The sequence below is a fragment of the Triticum urartu genome, chromosome 4 (assembly GCF_003073215.2).
Source record: "Triticum urartu cultivar G1812 chromosome 4, Tu2.1, whole genome shotgun sequence".
Lineage (NCBI taxonomy): Eukaryota > Viridiplantae > Streptophyta > Magnoliopsida > Poales > Poaceae > Triticum > Triticum urartu.
The window spans coordinates 84,611,873-84,622,768 of record NC_053025.1 but is presented as its reverse complement, the minus strand read 5'-3'; positions in this window follow the sequence as shown (position 1 = coordinate 84,622,768).

Below are 10,896 nucleotides of genomic sequence, written 5' to 3'. Positions count from 1 at the left end.
CTAGGCCTCGCTGTCGTCCACCGCCCTGGTGCTCTCGGTGCGGTGTGGTCAACATGGTCAAGGAACGGCTTCCATCGGACATCAACTGTACGTGGAGAGGCTGACAGTTGGGTCCACGGCCGCAGCAAGGAAGTGCCTCCTTATTACGTGCAAAATAATTATTCCTCCACCTGAGCAGGGACCCACCGGGCGGGCCATCGTATTTCGCCCCCCTGACTGCTGGGACCCACCAGCTACATCTTCGCACGCAAGGAAGTGCCTGACAGTCGGGACCCACCTGGTCGAAGCGTACGTAGCGTTGTCGTTCTGGTCGCGAACGTGTACGTACATATATACTGGTGGATGTAGAGGCGCACACGTGTCGTAGTAGAGGCGGCCAAGGTGCAAGAAAGAAAATACGTCCACGTATGTGTACATACGGGCGGGGTCTCGAACGCCTACTCGCACATACGTACGGCTAGGGCTCGTGTACATGGCTGGGTTGGAACGGAGAAACAGCATCGTCGTCGTGTTCATGGGGAGGCAACGGAATACGTCGTGTTCATGGGGAGGCAACGAAATGCCTCGTGTTCATGGGGAGGCAACGGAATGCATCGTGTTCATGGGGAGGCAACTGAACGTGTGGGAGCCAACCAGCTGGGTCGGAACGGAATGCGTGGTCGTCTTCATCGGGAGGGCTTGGACGGAACAGGCGATGGAAACGAGGCCTGGTGTACCGCACAACGGAGGAAACAGACCTCCTACGTTCGGAACGGGGTCCTGTTGATCGGGAGGGGTCTGGCGTACCGCAAAACGAAGGAAACGGACCTCCTACGGTCGAAACCAGGGTCCTATTCATCGGGAGGGGTGTGGCGTACCGCAAAACGGAGGAAACAGACTTGTGTTGGACAGCTACGGTCGAAACGGGGGTCCTATTCATCAGGAGGGGTGTGGCATACCGCAAAACGGGACTCCATGGGATACGGTTCATCTCCACCATCGACCCCCTCCAGCCTCCACGAGCTACTGTTCATCCACCGTCGACCTCCTCCAGCATCCACCTGTGACTGTTCATCCACGGGCTCCTGTTCATCCAGCCTCCACCGCGCGCTACTCCACCGGCTACTGTTCAACCAACCCTCTCCACGGGCTCCTGTTCAACCACCCCTCCACGGGCTACTGTTCATCCTGCCCTCCACCGTCTACTGTTCATCCAGCCCTCCACGGGGTCCTGTTCATCCAGCCCCAACCGGCACGATTGATCGGGGTCCTGTTCATCCAGAGGCAACACCACGGGGTCCTGTTCATCCACCCCCATCGGGAACTATTCATCCAACCCCCCCCCCCCGCAACGCTCACTGTTCATCCAGAGGCAGGATCGATCGGCTTTAGTTAGCAGCAGTAGCGAAGGAATCGCTCAATCGGGTTCAGTTAACAGCCATCGATCGATCGCTCGGGTTCAGTAACGCGTAGCCTGCAGTGCAATCGCTCGGGTTTAGTTAGAGCCCAACGCCTCGCACACACGCGCGTACGTGTATGAGAGAAGCGCGCATCGCTCGGCCCCCAACCTCCCACCATAACCAGGAACTCCCCGAAATTTTCCTCGCCCTCGCTTCTACCATGGTTTTTTCCGTCATGGACGGCCCAAAGAATGTCATGCAGCTGCGTCTCCGGCCCGCCCAGGACGAAAAGCCCATTTTTGTCATGATTTTTGGTCATAGAAGTAGGAGCCCACCACATCTATGATGACACCGGGTTTTTTCACAATTATCGTCATAGAAGTGTCATACGTATGACAGAAAAAAATTCTTTCGGCCCAAAATGTCACGGATGTGTCTTTTTTGTAGTGATAATCATTATTCTTACTATTCAATTCATTGAGCAAATCATTTTGAGCTTTAAGTACTTGTTCTACTTGAGTGGTAACCATAGAAGCATGTTTACTAATAAGTTTAAGTTCACCTTTGACATTAGCCATATAATCACCCAAGTGTTCAAGCATATCAGCACTGCGTTTTATTTCTCTACCAAAATAAGCATTGAAGTCTTCTTGCTTAACCATAAATTTATCAAACTCATCTAAGCATGGGCTAGCAAACTTAGTAAATGGGATTTCAGCTTTATCATATCTATAGAGAGAATTTACCTTTACTACCTATGTTGGGTTATCAAGACCGTGTATTTCTTCAATAGGAGATGGATTAAAATTATGCATTTCTTCGACAGGCGGTAAATTAAGACCATGTATTTCTTCAATAGGAGGTAAATTCTTAACATCTTCAGCTTTAATACCCTTTTCTTTCATGGATTTCTTTGCCTCTTGCATATCTTCGGGACTGAGAAATAGAACACCTCTCTTCTTCGGAGTTGGTTTAGGAATTGGCTCAGGAAGTGTCCAATTATTTTCATTATTCAACATATTGTTTAATAGAATTTCAGCTTCATTTGGTGTTCTTTCCCTGAACACAGAACCAACACAACTATCCAGGTAATCTCTGGAAGCATCGGTTAGTCCATTATAGAAGATATCAAGTATTTCATTTTTCTTAAGAGGGTGATCAGGCAAAGCATTAAGTAATTGGAGAAGCCTCCCCCAAGCTTGTGGGAGACTCTCTTCTTGAATTTGCACACAATTATATATATCCCTTAAAGCAGCTTGTTTCTTATGAGCAGGGAAATATTTAGCAGAGAAGTAATAAATCATATCCGGGGGACTACGCACACAACCAGGATCAAGAGAATTAAACCATATCTTAGCATCACCCTTTAATGAGAACAGAAATATTTTAAGAATATAAAAGTAACGAGTTCTTTCATCATTAGTGGACAGGGTGGCTGTATCATTTAATTTAGTAAGATGTGCCACAACAGTTTCAGATTCAAAGCCATAAAAAGGATCAGATTCAACCAAAGTAATTATATCAGGATCAATAGAGAATTCATAATCCTTATCAGTAATGCAGGTAGGTGAAGTAGCAAAAGCAGGGTCAGGTTTCATTCTAGCATTAAGGGATTCCTGCTTCCATGTAGCTAATAACCTCTTTAGATCATATCTATCATTGCAAGCTAAAATAGCTCTAGTAGCTTCTTCATCCATAACATAACCCTCAGGAACAACAGGCAATTCATATTTATTAGGGGGAGAGTCGTCATCATCACTTTCATCAATATTATCAGTTTCAATAATTTCATTCTCTCTAACCCTAGCAAGTTGTTCATCAAGAAATTCACCAAGTGGCATAGTAGTATCAAGCATAGAAGCGGTTTCATCATAAGTATCATGCATAGCGGAAGTGGCATCATCAATAACATGCGACATATTAGAATCAATAGCAGAAGCAGGTTTAGGTGTCGCAAGCTTACTCAAAACAGAAGGTGAATCAAGTGCAAAGCTAGATGGCAGTTCCTTACCTCCCCTCGTAGTTGAGGGATAAATCTTGGTTTTTGGATCTCTCAAGTTCTTCATAATGATAAGCAGATATAAATCACAAGTGACTCAAAGAATAGAGCAATGCTCCCCAGCAACGGTGCCAGAAAATAGTCTTGATAACCCACAAGTATAGGGGATCGCAACAATTTTTGAGGGTAGAGTATTCAACCCAAATTTATTGATTCGACACAAGGGGAGCCAAAGAATATTCTCAAGTATTAGCCGCTGAGTTGTCAATTCAACCACACCTAGAAACTTAGTATCTGCAGCAAAGTATTTAGTAGCAAAGTAATATGATAGTAGTGGTAATGGTAGCTAAAGGTAATGATAGTAAAAATATTTTGGTATTTTGTAGTGATTGCAACAATAGCAACGGAAAAGTAAATAAGCGAAGAACAATAAATGGAAAGCTCGTAGGCAATGGATCGGTGATAGAGAATTATGCCGGATGCGGTTCATCTTGTAACAGTCATAACCTAGGGTGACATAGAACTAGCTCCAATTCATCAATGTAATGTAGGCATGTATTCCGAATATAGTCATACATGCTTATGGAAAAGAACTTGCATGACATCTTTTGTCCTACCCTCCCATGGCAGCGGGCTCCTAGCAGAAACTAAGGGATATTAAGGCCTCCTTTTAATAGAGTACCGGACCAAAGCATTAACACATAGTGAATACATGAACTCCTCAAACTATGGTCATCACCAGGAGTGGTCCCAATTATTGTCACTTCAGGGTTGCCGGATCATAACACATAGTAGGTGACTATAGACTTGCAAGATAGGATCAAGAACTCACATATATTCATGAAAACATAATAGGTTCAGATCTGAAATCATGGCACTCGGGCCCTAGTGACAAGCATTAAGCATAGCAAGGTCATAGCAACATCAATCTCAGAACATACTGGATACTAGGGATCAAACCCTAACAAAACTAACTCGATTACATGATAAATCTCATCCAACCCATCACCATCCAGCAAGCCTACGATGGAATTACCCACGCACAGCGGTGAGCATCATGAAATTGGTGATGGAGGGAGGTTGATGATGGCGATGGCGATGGATTCCCCTCTCCGGAGCCCCGAACGGACTCCAGATCAGCCCTCCCGAGAGGTTTTAGGGCTTGGCGGCGGCTCCATATCATAAAACGCGATGAATCCTTCTCTCTTATTTTTTCCCCCAGAAGCAAATATATAGAGTTGGAGTTGAGGTCGGAGGAGCTCCAGGGGGCCACGAGGTAGGGGGCGCGCCCGGGGGGCAGGCGCGCCCCCACCCTCATGGCTAGGGTGTGGGCCCCTGTTCTTGATCTTTTGCCAGTATTTTTTATTATTTCCAAAAATACGCTCCGCGAAGTTTCAGATCATTCCGAGAACTTTTGTTTCTGCACATAAATAACACCATGGCAATTCTGCTGAAAATAGCGTCACTCCGGGTTAGTTCCATTCAAAGGGCAAAAGTGTTTGGAAAAGTAGATAGACGGAGACGTATCATGTTTCCAACCAACTGCCGAAAGTCCTGATGTGTTCACATGTGATCCAGTCGTCACACTACTCCGGGTGTTTCGAGCGCAGAATGTTCTTGTGTTCATCGACATGCACGGTCACCAAGGTAGATTTCTGTAGAACTGTGTAGTGTGCTTGAGACCAAGAATGCTCGTCCCTACATATTATTGAGTCCCCTCCTAGTGTGCCTTTTCCTGTCAGTCTCCCCTCATACAGCGATTGAGGGAGACCAATCTTCTTAAGGTCAGGAATGAAGTCAACACAAAACCCAATGACATCCTCTATTTGATGGCCCATGGAGATGCTTCCTTCTGGCCTAGCACGATTACAGACATATTTCTTTAGGACTCCCATGAACCTCTCAAGGGGAACAAATTGTGTAGAAATACGGGGCCCAGAAAGACAATCTCGTCAACTAGATGAACTAGGACGTGCGTCATGATATTGAAGAAGGATGGTGGGAACACCAGCTCGAAACTGACGAGACATTGCGCCACATCACTCCTTAATCCTTGGTAGGATTTCTGGATCGATCACCTTCTGGGAGATTGCATTGAGGAATGAACATAGCTTCACAAGGGCTAATCGAACGTTTTCTGGTAGAAGCCCCCTAAATGCAACCGGAAGCAGTTGCGTCATAATCACATGGTAGTCATGAGACTTTAGGTTCTGGAAATGTTTCTCTACCATATTTATTATTCCCTTTATTTTCGACGAGAAGCCAGAGGGGACCTTCATACCGAGCAGGCGTTCAAAGAAGATTTCCTTCTCTTTGGTAAGAGCGTAGCTGGCAGGACCTTCATACTGCTTTGGAGGCATGCCGTCTTTTTGGTGCAAACGTTGCAGCCGGTCCTCCCGAGCCTTCGGTGTATCTTTTGTCTTCCCATACACACACAAGGAGCCTAGCAGGTTCACGATAGGTTTTTCGTCACGTGCATCACGTCGATTGAAGAGCAGACCTCTAGGTCTTTCCAGTAGGGTAGGTCCCAAAATATAGATTTCTTCTTCCACATGGGTGAGCGTCCCTCAGCATCATTCGGAACAGATAGTCCGCTGGGACCCTTTCCAAAGATTACAAGTAAATCATTGACCATAACAAGTATGTGATCACCGGTACACATGGCGGGCTTCTTCCAGTGACCTGCCTCGCCTTTGAAATGCTTGCCTTTCTTTCGACAATGATGGTTGGTCGGAAGAAATTGACGATGCCCCGATGTCGGTGTGAAAACCGGCAGATCTCGGGTTAGGGGGTCCCGAGCTGTGGATTCTCGGATCAATGGTAATAGGAATGAAGGAGACAATATTTTACCCAGGTTCGGGCCATCTTGATGGAGGTAAAACCCTACGTCCTACTCTTGTTTATATTGATGGAGTATCAAGTACAGAGTTGATCTACCTCGAGATCATATGTTGTGGTCTAAAACCTGATGTTATGATGAATAATGTCATAATGATCTAGCATATATGAGATGTTGTAATGATCTATCAACTAGCCTGGCCTCGGCTTATATAATATACCGGAGGCCTAGGATAACAAGAGTCCTAGCCGAATACGTTGGTGGAGAGGAGTCCTTGTCTTGATCACCAACTCTTGTGGAATCTTCCTTGTATGCAGCATGGGCTGCCCGAAGTGGCTCATGAGTAAACCGCCATGGGGGTCCTCAGCCCGATCCACCTGGTCGGGAGACGACATGGTGAGTACCCCCTCGTCCAGGACATCGTCAGTAGCCCCCTGAACCGGTCTCCAAGTTGGGGACGCTCCTCGATTCTTCCAAATGGCTCTTCATCTTCGGTCGTCGGTCTTGAAAACTGGTTCAACAAATCTTCCCATCTTCGATCTTGAGGATCGATGAAGTGAGTCCGGAGAGTTTACATGTCGGGTATCTGAGGAGCCCCTTAAATCTTTGGCCTTTATCAATGCCTTGTTATATTTACGCCACACCTCGGGTTAGAAGTGCTTCCCGTGCGGCGGTGTATCCGAGCTCCAACGCTGGACTGTAATCGAGCTTTCTTTTTGCAGCCGACCTCCAACACTATTCGGCATCACTTGCATCCGAGCTCCAATGCCGAACTAAATCCGCAGCGCCTTTTTATAGCTGAGCTCCGGTGATGGTCGGCATACGAAGTATCATAGATTACCTTGGCCTCTGCAAATTTGAATGAGTTCATCCGAGCTTTAATGCCGGAGTAGTCTTCTATGGAACGAGCCATTCAAATCCGAGCTTTATGCCGGACCACTTTCGAGCTCCAACATCGGATTGCATCCGACGTGTCATAAACTACCTTGGTCATTAAAAGATTGAACGAGTTCAGCCAAGCTTAATGCCAGAAATGCCCTCTATGGAGCCAACCGCTTGCATCCGAGCTTTATGACGGACTGCTTCCGAGGTGATGCACCACCTCGGGCTTGGGTTGATTGTTTGTGGATTTTATTTCCGATTGATGCAATTTATTTACTGATGAGATACATATATATATATATATATATATATTATATATATATATTATATATATATATATTATCTATATAGCCAGTAGCCCTCAAGTTGTGTGTCGGCCTAAAATCTGAGATGCACATTAGAGGAGATAGTGATCGGCGGATGGGCCCTTGAGAGAGGGTTTTGAGAAGTCGCCATAATATATTAGCTTGATGCCGGATAAGTCCCAGATGGTACATATTGTTTTCTGAAGTCGCATTCACCCATAGTTCGGTCATGTCGAACACTGAGCACTTTCAATTTTCTGCATCGAATAGGCAATGCAGTAGCCCTCGAGACACTGGTCGGGTGGCAACACCAGATCTAGGGATCGATGTGCCCCTTTAATATTAGTAAATGATAAGCCCGAAGCCCAGTAGCCCCTGAGACTTAATGCGGGCACGGGTGGCGAATTAAGGATCGATATCCAGAGTAAAATCACAAATGATGAGTAATGATTCTATGTATCCAAGTACTCTACATCGTTAATGCTCGAATCCGCATTGCACAAAACTTTGTTGACCGACCATCGGCTTCAACCTCCTCGGCCAATAGCCGGGGAGTGTTTGACCCAATTTATAAAGCCTTTATGAGGGCGAAGATTTACGGCAAACCAGGCAATCCATCCATATGCTTTTATAAATAAAGCTACACAGAAAGATATGTTATATTACTGTTAACGTAAGAAACATCTTCCAAAGAAAATAGTCCCGCTATCGGCTCCTTTCTTTGGGTTGTCATGCTGACTATGATCATGAAACCTTACCTCCGGTGAATGTGGGAGGAAAACATTGAGGATTTAGTTTGGGGAAAGTTCCGGAACTCTATGCTCCACAAAAGTAACTAAAATTTTCACTTCCATCATTGCCAACAAATTATATCCTTTAAGATGGCTAGCTTTCGGCTTCACCCAGTCAGAGGTACTAACCCGGATGATCTGGTAGTAACAATCACAGAGGTGCTCCCTTTACCACCTAGTCAAATAATCAGGAACGTAGGGGTAAGCACAGGAGCCAGGCAACCCAACTTGGCCAAAATCTTAAGTCAAATTGATTCATATTTATGGATTTATTACGATAATTATGGAAGGAAAATTCTCCGTTAAGACTGTTTATAACTTGAAACTGGCCCATCGTCGGTTTCCAAACCTTTGTAGATGCTACACAATGTGTCTTCGTACTAACAATACAACCCTTAGCTAACGTCTCGGTGCCTGGAGGCGGTTGTGTTTAGCAGAAACGAGGCAATCAGATATGCAAGCTCTATAACTTTCACTTAGTGATAGGAGTTTAAAGTTTGGGGCCAGTTAGTAGCCCCGGGTTAGTGTTCGGCGTCAGCCGAGGTCAAACCGTTAACAATTCGGCCAGTTTTATGAAAGGTCCGTCATTTAACATGGTCGTCGGATCGCTGACCAGTTTATGCTCATTATGACAGTTAGTTTTCGGCTTTCTCCACTGAGGTACTTGACCAGCTTAATCGAAAGTACAATCACAGAGGTTCTCCCTTTGCACACCTAGCCGAACAAAGCGGAACATAGGAGGTAAGCACAGGAGCCGGCCAACCCAACTATTGACTGAGGACACAATTCGAAACTGATGCATATAAAGCAATATCCGAGAACATTTTGCCGAGGACTCCTCGGAGTACCTTGGCTTTTGGAGGGTTCGGCTGAAGTCGCGGCCCCCTGTTAATATTGTTGATGCTTAAAAAGTGTCCAACAGTGTACTGTGGGATTTATGCTTGGACCCAACACCGAGGTGCAGGTCGGCAGGAAAAATGCCGAACTATGGGTCAAAAAAGATTTCCCAAGCTGGATTATTATGCAGGGTACCTCGGTCAAGAGGATGTCCCGCCTTATAAAAGAAAAACACATAAATAGATAAAAAAAGTGCTATAAGCTTAAAAAACCAAAAAACTTATGCAGAAACTTTACGTCCAAACTAAATCAAGTTTTTTTGTGCCAATCCGAGAATTGGTCTTAAAATTAGTTTTTGCTTCCGTCGTGCTTTAACATGACACATCCGATCACAAGACTTCGAGTGGGTCAGCCTTCAGCTTCAACCTCCTATCCCTAAGGTGGAGTGCTTCTCAGGCCAGTTGCGCGAATTAAACTCGAGCGGCTTTAGAGAGAAACCAGGCTATCCGGCTATTGACCACATACTCGAGTCGAGGAAGGAGTGATAGAAAGAGACTTTGCAAGGAACAAGAAGAAAACACTTTTGTTATAAAACGGCTCATATAAATTTTAAGAGCCCCCGGTTAACATGGGTAAAGGGAGTTTATTTTAATAAACAACTCACGTGAGCATGGTCGAACCGAACACAAATTAAAAAATTTAAAAAGAGCATGAAAGCAACTTAGAGGATTAATGTGTTCGGTGTTGATGACGTGGGTCGAGGTCCCAGCCCCCAAGCCAATCCCGAGGTGTCCGAGCGAAGAGCTCGTCTTGAAGAAGTGGCGATGCCGCACGGTCGATGTGATGAGCCGAAGCCCCTGGTCCAGCCGAGGTGACGAAAACCCTCATGACCGAGGTGACGAAAAAAGAAGTGTTCAACAATCAACGTTTGAACGAACAACTTTATTGTTTAACACAAGTATAATGTTTGGATGAACCGAACAAGAATTAATAAATTGACAGAAAAACATAGCACGGAGGCGACTTAGCTGGTTAATGTACTCGGTATTCTTGACGAGGTCCGAGCTCGTGCCGGGACGAAGACGTAGTCCGCAGGCTAGCCAAGGTCTGAGCCCTCAAGCCTGTGGTGGCCGAGTGAGGAGCTCGGCTTGATGATGTGGTGATGCCGCATAGTCAATGTGGCAAGGCGAAGTCCCTAGTCCAACTAACGCGATGAAGCTGGTCAGCTGGTGACGCCGAAGTCACCGGAGTAGGTTGATGAAGAGATGGCGAAGCCCCCCGATCTAGTCGAGGTGACGGGGTAGGTCAGTAGTGTGACGTTTGCAGCACCATGCTAGCCGAGGTGTCGAAGCAGGTCGGCGTGGTGGACATTGAAAGTGCGTTATATCGACTAGAGGGGGTGAATAGGAAATTTTTACAAATTCATCACTGAGGAATTTCAGGGTGAGGAAATTCCTAAGCAACGAATTACTTAGCAGCGGAATAAGTACTCAGATGCAAGCATAACAGAGTAGTAGCACAGTCATCATGATGAAATGGAAACAAGCATAGAGTACAAGTAGCGTAGACACAGGATAAACAGGCTGAAGACAAACTGGCTGAAGAAATAGGATTGAGGAAATTGAGAAAGTCTTCAGTCAAAGTCTTCAAACATTAACGATCAAGTACTTTTACACAAGAATGAGGAAATGAAAGATTTGAGGAAATAGAACCTGATAGCTCGGTGAAGACAATGATTTGGTAGACTAGTTCCAACTGATGTGACAGTTGTACGTCTGGTTGGAGCGGCTAGCTATTGAAACTTGAGGACACACAGTCCCGCACACACAGTCCTCACCGTATTCTCCTTGAGCTAAGGTCACAT